The sequence below is a fragment of the Mercenaria mercenaria genome, unplaced genomic scaffold, assembly GCF_021730395.1.
Source record: "Mercenaria mercenaria strain notata unplaced genomic scaffold, MADL_Memer_1 contig_3721, whole genome shotgun sequence".
NCBI classification, from domain to species: Eukaryota; Metazoa; Mollusca; class Bivalvia; order Venerida; family Veneridae; genus Mercenaria; species Mercenaria mercenaria.
Window position 1 is genome coordinate 1 of NW_026461888.1, and position 15,086 is coordinate 15,086.

The window sequence follows — 15,086 nt, forward strand, 5'->3', positions numbered from 1 at the left end:
ATCCGTAGACCAACGCTCTTACCAACTGAGCTAAGCGGGCGGGCTACATAGACATATAATGCAGCTTTGGGAAAAAACCTAAAAGACATTGAACATAATACAGTCAGATGTAATAAATAAAAATATACGTATCTTCTCGAAAAATTGTGCAAATTAATTCCTCTGAAAACCGGAATTCTCTGAAAACCGGGCTTTTGACTTGGTCCGAAAAGGGTCCGGTTTTCGGAGTTTCTACTGTATTTGCGAAAATATTATCAAAATTGTTATTTCCCCGTACCATTGTAAACTTTTGTGTGAGCTACAAATATTTCCAATCAGTCTAGCAAACAGTATTATGCATGTGATCATATTCTTTTTATCTTTCACTTTTCTTAGTTTATTTTGATCTTTTCAAAAACTCTAATTTTCAACAGGTTGTTTTGTCTGTCTTGTATCTTTTCAAAAACCACGGGATGATAAAACTCTAATTTTCAACAGGTTGTTTTGTCTGTCTTGTATTTGCGTATTTTTTCTTGTTTGTTGTAAGCGTTTTTCCTCCGCCCCACTCCCCCTTTTGCCCTCTATTTTCCCTTGCATTTACGCTACTTTTTGCATCCCATCCCCTTTACTTTTAGTAAGTTTTCGTGGCTCCTCTTTATTTTGGCAGCCGAATCCCAAGACGGTACTTGATTGTTTTTTCCTACTTGTGTGGGTGCGTTTGTAAGCTTGTGAGTCTATAACGGTGCCCTACTGTTTTTTTTATATGTTGCTTGTTCGTTTTTCTATGTTATTCAGTTGATCGTCGTTGTATGTTTGTCTAGAGTGTCTGCGCTATTGTGGTTTACGTTGTAGTGCGACTGTTTTAAAACAACATGGCATTCCCTTGTATATTTGTCCTTGTTCAACTTTCCCCTTCGGATTCCTCCCCAACCCCCGACCCCATTCCGCCACTTACAATTTCCTTCCCCTTTATCAATATTTAGCTTATATTAATATGTACTTGTTGGATGTATGAAGCAACCCATCTGAAATATTTTTCCATTACAGCTTCTTTTTGTTGTGGGCCTACTATGTAAATGAGTGGCTCTGGAGCTGTGTTTCTGGTGCTCTGTGCTTCCGAGAAATCTACCCTTACCTATTATCTACATTGAAGAAAACAAATTAATCATAACGTGCAGAACTGCTATAAGACGAAGTATGAGGCGACATTTCCCGGCCGTCAGAGGATATTAATAAATGGTGTTAAGAATAATATATTTTCTGAAAGAAGAAACGCCTTGAAAAGCACTACAAACAATGAAAACTACATTTTTTTCAGTCGGAATAGTAAGAGCAAATATGCAATCCTAATCTTCCCAGTGGAAGAACCGGTGCATATATGTTCTCAATATCAACACAGGAGGCACTTGACCGCCCATGAATACTGGAAAGGCTATTCATTTAGGTGTCTCTTGCGTTCTGTAGTTGTTTGCTAATTCAAAAATATATACTCGATATGAGTTTTCAATTTCTTTTGGCAAACTTTCGCCCTCTGTTTGCCTATAATTTTATATTTCAAGCCGCACACAAACTGGATTACGAATGATAAATTGAAAAGCAGCTCCCATTATATGTTCTTAGCACGTCAATATAGTGAGGTTGTTTTTGCCCCTGAAGAAAAAGTGAATGAGGGCCGGAATGTTAATGCTTGGAGACAATGACTTTTTAAAAGTATTAAGTATTAACATTCTCGGTTCATCTGAGTGTTGTCTACAAAAAATATATAACCTTTATATGCAAAATCTAGAGGTCAAAAAGTCATGTGGTAAAACTGATATTTTCACATAATTTTGCGAAACTGATGCAATGATTCATGAATAAGTTTTCATTTAACTTGATTTGATCTGCAAATACAGGTTTCTACAGATTTTATTGCACAAACCGTATATACTTGTATAAAACTGGTGCTCTTTAGAACGAGATTTATTTATATCTTTGGGCTTTCATGATGAATGATTTATTCAGTCTGTTGGCGATGAGAAAATGTTTTTGAATTTACTAGAACAGAAAATTACCAATCAATTCATTCTACATCGAACTTGTTTAAATGAATCTTCGAGAGCTCTGTGTTACAGGAATATTGCTTTGTTTAAATTTCAGTCGTACCCAGATATCTTAAATGTAGCAAAACAACGTATAAATTTTCACGTCTTCTATAATCTTCACATAGATTTTGCATTGAAGCCGGTTGGTGGAACCAACCAATAAGTACTCCGGTTAATGAACGGAAATGTGTAATCTGTAACTGTTTGGAAGGTGTGTTTTGGAAAAGACCTTAGGCTAGTATGTATGTTGTATTCTGTCCTTTATTGCCATTATCAAACACTCACAAATTTATACAAAAGATAAAAGGTAAGGATAGATTTCTCGGAAGCAGAGAGCACAAAAACCACAGCCCCAGAGCCACGTATTTACATAGTAGGCCCACGACAAAAAGAAACTGTAATGGAAAAATATTTCAGATGGGTATAACAACACTTCATCTATCAGTTAATATGGTATATATTTCTTTAAATGTCTGTTAAAGAGGTGTATACATTCCAGGCACTGAAATAACAAAGTATTGCGACCGTATTGATATATAAACAAAGTAAACAGTTAAGCAACTGTACATGTGCATAATAAATAGGTTATGCACTCGGTTAAACATTCTGTACTGATGAGTATTTCATTTAATATATAACATCACAGTTTATGCACGATAGTGGTCTAATGCCTTAACAATATAAAATAATGCAAACAATACATGTATAATGTTCACAAGATAATAAAAAGGCTAACTTACAGATCTAGGGGATCTTAACCCTTTATACACACAGTGACACTGATCTGCACAGTTTCTCTCCACACATCTGCCACACGTGATGCTGATACTGTGAACAAAGATTTAGATATTAATACATGCATGTTATAAATAGAAGTTCAAAAGTTATATACATGTCCGCCCATTTTGGAACACAAAGACAGCGCGCTAAATCATTAAATAGCACCAAAACTTAATAATAAATAATCATTTCAGCCATTAAAGTCATGCATTTACCATGCAAGCAGATAAAGAAGTGGCAGAAATAAAACATTCGTCGCACCAAGTTCTGTACAACAGCTCCTTTACTAAAACTAACTGGGAGAACGACGTCATACACTTCTGATCATCACGTGACCACAAAATAAAATCAAAGTACTCACAAGATCAATAAGTATAATCAGAGTACTCACAAAACCAATATATATACCCAAACAGATAAAAACACCGGAAAGCAGCAATGAGAGAGATATAAAAAAAACATATCATATGACCTGGAAAATATGACCCGGCTACACACTCCCGCTCCATAGAAAATGTCGTCATGTCATTTAACAATAAACCTCAAAAAAATTAGCGACATTAAACGTAAAGTTTACTATCAACAGTAACTAAATAATTATCTAAACATTCAAATACAATTATAACTGCATCAGTTACATCTCTTGTCTCTGAAAATAACTAATATGATAACTTAAAACTACATATACACATATTGCCGGAAACTGCCTCTTGCTCTCCCCTTTCCAGAAATTGTGTCCTTACAATTGCAAACAACATGTTATATTCTATGAAATATACAAAGTTATAACATTCTTAAATAATCTTATATACATTAACTAATATGTATCTCCAGTATGAATTCACATCTGTTTCACTATCACCAGATGTATTTCCAGTATGGATTCACATATATCACATTGTATCAATAGCATTCAAAGTGTATTTTGAGTGTAACATACCGTTAATTTTCAAAGTCTATGGAATAAAATTTTAAAATGTGTATCTTCACTGAACATGTTCATATGTACAGTCACATATCCTTTAAAAACAATTATCTATTTCTTCAATTCATTACTTTTACTTTCAACTTTCAGTTTCTATTAAACACTATAAACACATCCTCATACTTTATAATGTTCATTCATTAATCCATTTGTCAATATCTTTTAAAAACAGAATAAAATATCATTTCATCATTTCATTATTGCATCTATCAATATGCATGAAATGTCAGCATTCACTTTCTCTAGAATTCCTGAATTTACAAGTCTATCTAGAGCTTGTAGTCTAACTATTGGTCTCTCATAAATCTGGTTGAGATAATAATCATTTTGCCAAGTTGAACTAGTCTTTTCCCTTGCTGATCTCCTTGGCACTGTTTCTGGTTTATCTTTCTTCTTTTTGTTTGTCTGTTTGTCAAATTTAGGTTTTTCTTGTTCTGTGTGTGTCTCTGTTGTGTCATCTCCAGTTTCTGTTGTTTTACTGTTACCACCGATATCTTCAATTGTAGTTATCTTTTTTTCTGTTGTTTCATCTTCTGGTTGTGTATGACTGTCTGTAAGACTGTCTTCGCCATCACCAGTATCTTTCACCGCACCTTCTGCTGAGTGATCAGCTTCTACTGATACTTCTGAAACATCTTCGTCCTTCTCTACTGTAGCTGGACTCCGAGCGTCCCCGGGCCGGGAATACTTGTAGTTGTTATAAATTCATCTCCAGACTCATCGCTATCTATTTCCATATTTGTGACGTCACATTTCTTCTTATTCCTCATATCATCAAATTCTAGATGTTCTTTAGCAGCTGCTGTATCTTTATCAGACCTTACCAATTTTCTTGGTTTATGGGTTTTCCTTCATCTTTCATCATAGAAGTTATCTTTTCCTTATCAGTTTCATTTTGGATGAATCCCAGCGGAAAAAGATGGTGTTTGTGTAGGGTTGTTGTTTTTCCATTTGGTGATTTAATGATGAACACAGGTATATCCTTGTTTGGTTGATCTATCACTTCACTTGCATCTTTCTCGAATTCATCAGAAATTTTATGTTTTTCATCAAATGCTAGAATTTTAACCAATACTGTATCTCCTATCTCAATTCTCACTGCCTTTGCTTTTCTGTCATAACCTGTTTTCTCCTTCACTTTAGCCTTTTCAATATTTTTCTTCACTTTTTCCTATGTAACTTTTATTCTTTTCCTGAGGTTTTCTATATACTCTATATATGATGATGGATTTCCTTCATTATTTTGGTGTTTCTCAAAGAGGGTGTCTACTGGTAAAACTGGTTTACGACCAAACATCAATTCAAATGGAGAATATTTTGTGACTTTGTGTTTTGTAGAATTATACGCATGTCCAAGTGTAGGGAGATACTTCTTTTATAATTGTATATCAGTTTTCTTTTCTGGTTCTAAAGTACCAAGCATGTCTAGTAAAGTGCGGTTATAGCGTTCAGGAGTTCCATTTCCCATGGCGTGGTATGGTGTATGTTTGTTTGTTTGTTTTGGGTTTAACGCCGTTTTTCAACAGTAGTCATGTAACGGCGGGCAGTTAACCTAACCAGTATTCCTGGATTCTGTACCAGTACAAACCTGTTGCCCGCAAGTAACTGCCAACTTCCCCACATGAATTAGAGGTGGAGGACTAATGATTTCAGGCACAATGTCGTTTATCAAATAGTCATGGAGAACATACGCCCCGCCCGAGAATCGAACTCGCGACCCCGAGATCCGTAGACCAACGCTTTTACCTATTGAGCTAAGCGGGCGGGCTGTGGTATGGTGTAGTGGTATGGTGTAGTGTACGACTTGTCTATACTGAATAATTTGCAGAGTTCTTTTATTGTTTCGGATTAAAAATTCCTGCCTTGATATGAATGTAAGCGGGTAGGTATACCATAATGCACGAAAAGATGTTCATATAATGCTTCTGCAGTTGTTTTCGCAGATTGGGTTTTCGTTGGAATGGCCAAGGCGTATTTCGTAAAATGATCTGTTATTACAAGAATATTTCCAATTCCGCCTTTGCAGGGATCTACTGTAAGAAAATCTATACACACTACTGTATAGCGGGTTATAATCGTGGAGGTTTAGGCGCGAAATCTAAACACCGCAATTTTTGTTACCACCAATATATGCATTTCACCAAGGAACACCACTCGATTACAAACTTTACTCATCAGCATTACTGACTTTGTTTTTCGTTACTTTACATTGTGTGCGTCAAATTGCAATGTACTGTGTGAGTGTGGTGGGGGGAGCGGGGGGGGGGGGGGGGGGGGGGCGGTGTACATTCACCATCTTCAGTGACAGCTCTAGTTTTATATAAATTTAATAGTATTTTGAAGAAAGAAATATGAAAAATCCTGAATTTTATGATACAAATAAAAGATCGAATATAATCTTTAACCGAAATAAAACTGTGAATAACAAAACTGGCAGGAGGCGTCACGCTAATTGCCATTCCATCTGTAAAGTTTGACAAAGGATGATCACACCATTTGTTATCGGTCTGAATAGAGAAGTTGGTGTCATTTATGAAAATGCCATTCCAAAATATTGAAAATTGCTTTCTATTCATTCATAAAAATATTTATTTTTTTTAATTGAAGGGCTATACAACAACATACTGTGTTGTTTGTGCTTCCAACACATTGCAGTATATATTACAACCCCTTGATGTCAGATGTTAGGGCCCACTTGAGCTGGCATGGAACTCAGCTTATCACAAATACCTAATGGAGTTTGGTGAAAAGTTTATCACCAGGTATGATGTTTGCAAAATTGCATGTAGGGTGTATGCGTCTACCATGACTGCTTCCAATATTCAGACAGCATTCAAGAAAACTGGAATCTTTCCATTTGATCCAAGTGTCATCAAGCCTTTTTTTGTTTCAACTACTACAGCTTTCAACAACCACCTGAATGAAATCCACCTGAGCCAACAGTGATAGCTGAATCATATCTTGAAGCTAAAGGCGGTCAAATTCTGAAAAGAAAATGTGCAAGCTGCCAAGATCAGGAAGACACTCTGAAAAGTGGTTGGTAAGAAGACAATCACAGAGACTGCAGTTTTAGATGCTGTGAAGAGCCACTTTGATGATCTTTATATCATGCATGTGGATGAGCTAAGGTTGAAACTTAAGATTTTAGATGAATTTCATCAACCTATTAAACCTCTGTGAGTTACGCGAGAAAATGTGCATTTATAATTTCCATTTTCTTTGAATTTTAACATATAATTCACGAGACCCCGAGAGATTTGAATGGACATGGTACATACCAATTTTGCCGTATCAATGTTATATTAAATTTAAAAGTGGACATATTCCTTTTTCCTTATGAGCAAGCATTAACTGCATCAAAACATGCGATGTAAAGTTATCTTATTGTTTTTATGATTGCATGTTTACATTCTAATGAGATCAGGAGACACTAGATCTCAAACTTTTGCAAGAACATATTGATAAAAGCGTGAGAAAAATCATAAAATGAATAATTCTAATAATATTCATATACATGGTCTTCACTGCATTATCGTTTATACCATGAGAATGGGTAAAATATAGGTTTCCTGATGTTATAATCTGTCCCACCTTATATTTCAACTCCGATAAATTATTTATACAGTAGGTGAATTTGTCAAAAATGACATCGTTAATACCAGAAGGTTAATTTCTCTAAGCACTTTTTTTTTCAGTTTTTGAAAAGCAAATGAGAAATGAAGTTAAAAATCAAGATTTTATGTGTTTTCTCATAGACTTGAATTGTAAAGTGACATCCATTTTAAGATGGTGGCGTCCATACAAACGTCATTTGAAGATTTGCTCACAGTTAGCGACGTTTAATCAATTTATTGTCGAATAACTGACATGGAAAGTCAAAACAAACTTTGTCCAAATCTTGTAGGATTTACTTGCACGGAAGCCCAGAATTAACATTACATTTCAAATAAAGTATGTTTCAGTTTTTTTTTCTGAAAGTGTGTTTGAACTTATTCGTTAAAGGCACTTGCTACAGTTTTTCTGGACGGTCGATATTTACCCCAACACCGTGCCAATTTGGTTTCGATGTAGCTCCCTGCAGTGTTGGTGCGGTCTTCTGCGCATGCCCGGAAGTGATTATCTAATGACGCGTACGGCAAAAATTCGCAAATTATTGTATGTTCGCATGCATTTAATGTACAAAATGTATAATATACTGACTAAAGGTTAGGGTAAGTATCACCATGGTTACAAAATATATACATTTAAAGTACTTTTAGTTCAAATTGCTTCAATCCGACATATACTGGAGTCTGTTATTTATACCAACGCTCCAACTCTGCATTGAGTCACAGCTGTTTCTAATCCCGTACCGTACCCGTACCGTACATTCGTAAACTATAGGTTTTGTTAAAAAAAAGGCGGAAACTTTCATCGTTCTATGCCATCAAAATGCTTCAGAAACACATTAAAATCCGATTATTAAGAAATCTGCCGTTTGATAATTTTATATATACATTTCTAAGTCATTTGCTCAAACACTGAAAGAGTATTTCGTGCCAACCTGCGTTGTATAAATGCCCGCCACACCCCACCTCGTTGCAATTTGATTTAAGCGAAATTTAATATGGTGACCTATCAATTTTCTTTTTGTTTTAGATTAGGTAGACATAACCAAAGGTATGTGCAGAGTTTGATTAAATTCTATTATGTAAAAGTAGATAAAATAGCAGAAGTACCAACTTAAAACTGACAAAAATATGCAAAAATAGCCCCTGGGTCTGCTGAACAAGTATTCCTTTCTTTACAAAATCATGTTCTTTTGATTTCTCTGAGCATGTTTCAAATAGATGTATTGTTTCCCGTTATAAAAATGTTTAGATAATCAAATTTATGCTGATTATTGTACTTTACTGAAATATATTTAGATATTACAGAAATTTTGAAAAATGTTTAAAACAGCACCTTATCTAGGGGCAAATTAAATTGAAACAAAGCTGGTGACCTAGTATTTTTATTTCATTTTTCAATACATCATAACATGATCTTTTAATACAAAACATTTCATCAAAATCTAATATTGAGAAAAAAAATACGAAACTGTAGCGAGCGTCCTTAACATTGACGCAAAATAAATATAAGTCAAGTCAGGCGCGTACGAATCATTGTTTCAGTCATAAATATTAGGGTTGGGTAGAAGAGAGAAACATGCATCCTATTTAACTCATTTTCATTATGGGTTAATGTTGTTAACGAACTTATTAAAGGTTTGGATGATAACTCTCTGTTTTTAGCATGAATACATGTTTGTGTACTGACTTGTGCTTTCTGTTTCCTATGTAATTACTATTTTAGTGACCGTCCGAGCTTGGTAAAAAATTCTACCTCAACGCAATTAATAATTTTAAATGTTTGATCTCGATATATTTTAATTTGAAACAACGGCCTATTTAAGTTAAACAAAAAATAATTACCTTTATTGTTTATAATAGCGTAATATCTTTTTTTATCAATTTCATCCTCGCGTCTGTATTAATCATGCTCGGTCGTTCAATGAAATCCAAAGCAGAGTGGATGGTATGTTAAAACATTTTTGCGCTTTTGATAGGCATGCTAGATCTACAGACGAATTGAAAATATGAACTATTGAATGAGCATCATGTTCTTCTGCTTAATACAAAAGTAGCATGTTCAATCGAGTCAGTTGCATTCATTTTCGATGGCATGAAACACGCATGTTTTGTCGCCACCAAAAAGTACGTATACGAAACATTTACGTTTAGTTCTATAACAAAGATTGGGTATGATGGTAAGACGGGGCGGGGCGGGAGTTGGGTGGGGGAGGGGGAATAGATAGCTCTACATTGAAAATTCTGCAAAGAAAGCGTTGACAGCGACAAAACAGTGTTTAAGTGATTTTGTGGCAATTCAACGTCATAGTTACTTATTTCGTAATTGCAAGAAACCTTACCATACCCTATAGAACTAGCCTATAAAATACATCATCCCATTTCATTTAAAAATGACGGTGCTTCTAGTATCACTTTCCATAACTATCAACTAATGCAAAATGTACAAAGAATACAGTGCGGTCATTTATGCGCAGAGATACGGTAACATGCCAAATGGATTTTCCTTGTACAGCCGACATTGTACATGTACATGCGATCACCTCTATCAAACGATTTTTATATTTAACGACCGGTCATATTCCCTCTAGAACGTTTTCATTGCATGCGTTCATTCCATTAAAGGGCCTTTTTTATTTTTACGACTAGCGACCACATTAATGTAGATCTGAAGACCTTCCGAGAGCCAGCTGGATGACTTCCAAACATGATAGAATTCTACACCTTAAGGGACGTTTCGAAACTACGGCGTTTAGGGGAAAGTGATTCGAAGTAAGCGGTCTCAACCAAATGCCCGAGAAACCCCATCGCCTTTAACGGCGGTCAACTGAAATAAAATCTACAGTCCGAATGCCCCCAAACCGTTAATATTCTAAAACATAAATAAATATCACATTTGAATACGCGTAAAACCTAGATTAGAACTGAAACTTCCCATTAGATTTGTAACTGATCATCTTGTGTTGATAAATCAGATAAATCAGATAATTGTTCCTTCTCTTGAGAAGGAACATTATAATTCGGTAAGTCGCACTTGACTGAGCTACTGATATCGAAAGCTGTTGTCATTACATGCTGGCCAATTAAAGTCCGTGACCTTAGAAATAGCCTCTGAAGTTAAACTATTCTTTCCTAATTGAGGCGACTCTCTGACTGAACGCGTTCCGTGGATTACATATTACTAAACCCGAGGATGATTGATTGATTCTTTTATTTCCTCCATTCTTGAAGAACATAACATATGTACATTCAGTCGACCAGATTGACATATATCAGCAAATTTAAATGTAAACAACTAAATATTATCGTTACCTTCAAATGCATGGTTAATATGTGAAAACAAACCCCATTGCGACCCTCTAATTATGCGCAACAAATTCACGCTTAGAATCGTAATGGATTGACCGGGTCAATGTCTTATTGCCGTATTTACTCTACTGAAAGTGGTTACAGATTTAATTTGTTGTTGGATTAAACAATTTATGTAAAATAACTATCGTAAATACTTACTTGACATTTTTTGGCAGTATAAAACAGACATTGCAACCAAAATTTTACAAGATGATCATTTTATATTTATATAGATGAGCCCTAGAAGGAACTTTTGCTATGCTTTAACTTGTTTAACCAATAAATTAGTTATATGAACCGCGCTGTGAGAAAAAAAAACAACATAATTGCTTTTGCGACCAGCATGGATCCAGACCAGACTGCACAATCGCTAATTGTTATAGGCTTTGAAAGCGAACAGCATGGATCCTGACCAGACTGCGCGGACTGGATCGATTTTCGGATGATGGATTTTTTGAAATTCTGTGCATTGAAGTAGATCTATTGGACATCGATACGAATGATGTACGGATAAAAGGAATTATGATTAAAAGAATTTATAATAGTGTATGCGTAAAGGCAGGATTCTTTCGTGCAAAGTAAGTTGTTTATTGCATTTTTTCAAATATCGTTTGTAGACTAGATCTAGATCTACTAAATTGTATATTCTGTTTCAAACTCAAGCTGTATTTTTACAGAAGGAAAATAGCCAAACTTCAACACAGTGCTACTTCCCCTTATCGATACAGTTGATTGTATATTCCTGCACGTAGGTTGAAAACTAGCTAGAAAAAATAAAAATAAGTAACAAGAGGGTCATGATGACTCTGGATCGCTAACCTGAGTAATATGAGCTACATGTTTCAAAGATCAAACTGATGATAAAATATTAAGAAAGTCAGTAGGTCATATTCATGGTCAATGATATTCAGTTTTACGACTGGTGTGCAAAACTGTGTATGCCATCGAAATTTCAAGGCTGTATCTTAAAAAACAAGAAAATAGGTCAAGGTCACAATCAAGTGACATCATTTTACTTGGGGTCATCAGGTAATTTTATTAAACAGTCTTGGAAATTGGATTAAATGATTTTCAAGTATTTTTTCCTATATAACAAATATAATTTGAACAATTTTGGTAGAGGACTACTAGACAATGCATCATACCAAATATCAAAAGCATAGGTCGTATGGTTTCAGACAAGAAGATTTTAAAAGTTGTTTTCCTATCCAAGTCTATATAAAACTTTGGACCCCCCCCCCCCCCCCTCCCCGCTCTCCAGGGCAGGGCCTCTTTTCACCCAAGCGGGGGTACAATTTGAACAATTTTGGTTGAGGACCATAAGACAATGCTACAAACAAAATATCAATGGTCTAAGTGTTGTGGTTTCAGACAAGAAGATTTTTAAACTTTATTTCATATATAAGTATATGTAAAATTTGGGACCCCCGGGGCGGGGCCATATTTGACCCTAGAGGGATAAGTTGAACAATCTTGGTAAAGGACCACTAGATGATGCTACATACCAAATATCAAAGCCCTAGGCCTTGTGGTTTTGTACAAGAAGATTTTCAAAGTTTTCCCTTTATAAGTCTATATAAACCATGTGACCCCCGGGGCGGGGCCATATTTGACCCTAGGGTGATAATTTTGGTAGAAGACCACTAGATGATGCTACATACCATATATCAAAGCCCTAGGCCATGTGGTTTTGTACAAAAAGATTTTCAAAGTTTTCCCTATATAAGTCTACATAAACCCTGTGACCCCCGGGGCGGGGCCATATTTGACCCTAGGGGGATAGTTATGCTACACACCAGATATCAAAGCTTAGGTCATGTGGTTTTGGACAAGAAGATTTTTAAAGTTTTTCCTTTCGGTTGCCATGGCAACCAGAGTTCTGCATAGAATTCAATTCTTTGAACAATTTTGAAAGGGGCTACCCAAGGATCATTCCTGTGAAGTTTGATGTAATTCTGCCCAGTGGTTTTCAAGAAGAAGATTTTTTAGAATATGTTGACGGACACACGACGGACATTGAGCGGTCACAATAGCTTTGGCTCATGGTGAGCTAAAACAAATAAGTGCGAAACGTCCCCGAGGAATTACACGTGAAATTTCCAGAAAATCTCCAAAATGGAGAAAATTTGGCAATGGCGATCAGAAATAAACAACAGCGAATTGCCATAGAGAAACTGAAATTTAGTTGCACGGGAAAACCAGACGATTGTTGCAAAAGTCCTTGAAATTCTCGAGGGTGACATTTTTCTATTCAGAAAAACGAGTTTTATGTTCTTTGATCCCGTTTTATTTCTTCATACCAGTCCTAAGTGGAGGTCCAAAATTACGTGGGACAGACCTAATAATAATTTTGAGACAAATTTAACAAATGCACAACTAATTATCATTATTCAGAAATTGACATGATATTTACGATAAAACAATGTTACAATGCTGTACTTGTTGGTTATTAGCGTAATAACTGCGTAAATAATTGATATAATTTCTGAAACAAATACAATGCCAACACCCGAGGAATGGTTTAGAGAGTAATTATTTTAGATCTATAATATTCATGTTTAGCACTGGAAGCTAAGACTGCATAAGAATCTACAGACGGAGGAACATTATAAAAACCATGAATAAATCAAAATGGATAATGTCTGAGCATTATTAAGGAAAGATCCTAAACTTTTGTAGGCAAACACGTGTGAAGGACAACAAAAGAAGCAGATCATAACTGTTTTGTTGATACCGAGACAGGAATCGACACATGACTACAGTGCTATCAGTAATCTAAATTGAAATTTGATTCTGTTTTCATCTCAAGGAATTCGAGGGACACATTTGTTCTGTATTTAGCTTACTAATACGGGGAAGTTACGAATATGGTAGAAGTTACGAATACGGGGAAACTGCGATTATGGCGGAGCTACGAATAGATTCTACTGGAAAGCTACAAATACCGAGAAGCTACTAATATTTAATTTTGCCATACAAGTATGTGTAATTAGAATTATGATATGCGACAGTAATACTATCATCTGAAGCTGCCTACGAATACGGAGGAAGCCACGAATACGGGAAGCATCCTATACGACGGAAGCTACTAATACGAAGCAAAGTATACGAGGGAAGCTACTAATACGAAGCAAAGTATACGAGGGAAGCTAAGAATACGGGGGAAACTAAGAATACGGGGAAAGCTAAGAATACGGTGGAAGCTAAGAATACGGGAGAAGCTACGAATACGGAAAGCAACGTATACGAGGAAACTAAGAATAAGGGAAGCAACGTTTACGAGGGAAGCTACAAATGCGATGCGGAGAATGCTACGAATAGAGGGAAATGAATACACAAGACAGTGTTACTAGCACCTAACTGTTTTATAACTGTTGTTATAAAAAAATTGTCTGAAAGTAAAAAAAGGAAGGTGCATATTTTGTTTGAAATCTTTTCGAAGGTATACGCAAATCATTTAGAAATGCGAAGGCAATACTGAACTATACACAATGATGTTCAGATAAGAAAATATAAAATTCTTTGTTTTGTCTGAACGATGAAATTTTGGGGAAAATCATCAAAATATCCGGATGCCACCACATATAATACCAACGAATGTGATGAGCTTTGCTTCTGAAACATGAATAATAGTACAAGTATATCCAATCATACCGACATTGAAGAATTTTCATATGCATACAATGCAGAATTGTCATATGATCTTGACACAGTTACGTTCTACGTCATAGCTGTCCAGTGCATTGTTGGGATAACAGGGAATATAGTTTCTCTCATTGTTTGGATTACAGGGAACAGAAGTAGTAAACTTTCGTGTGCTATATATTTCAAATGCCTAGCAGCATGCGATATTTTTGCTTTAACATATAAACTTTTTCAAGAAATATTCACTAACGGATACATTAATATTTATAGCTTCCCGGAGTCAAACGTAGGGTGCATAGTATATTTCTTTTGTTTCTACTCTACACCACAGCTCTCTGCATGGATCATTGTATGTTTGTCTATAGAAAGAATGCTCAGTCTATGTTTTCCTTTCAGATTTCAAACATATGGTGCCAACAAGAGGGCCATAATAGCATTGTTGACATGTCTGGTCATTATCACTGTAGTAAATAGTTTATATGCATCCGCACGTTGTCACATGGTCGATGTTGAATTATCTGTTATGATACAAGAAATTACAACTATCTATTTATTGTGTGTTTTTCCGTTTTTATTTATAACAACATGTAATGTTACTATTACTGCAAAAATGTGTTGGCTTAGGAAAAATGGTGTTCGCAATAACAGTAGACA

At 35.5% G+C, this 15,086-nt stretch overlaps 1 long non-coding RNA gene across 1 annotated transcript in view; it reads right to left on the reverse strand.

Moving 5' to 3' along the window:
* Nucleotides 1-2,548: 2,548 nt before the first annotated feature.
* LOC123543931 (uncharacterized) overlaps nt 2,549-15,086 on the reverse strand; it is a 40,834-nt gene continuing 28,296 nt past the window's right edge. The window contains exons 4-5 of the long non-coding RNA XR_008369318.1: nt 2,804-2,891; nt 2,549-2,565 (exon numbers count right to left, since the gene is read on the reverse strand). This is a non-coding gene — a long non-coding RNA (uncharacterized LOC123543931). The remainder of the gene's footprint in view (nt 2,566-2,803; nt 2,892-15,086) is intronic.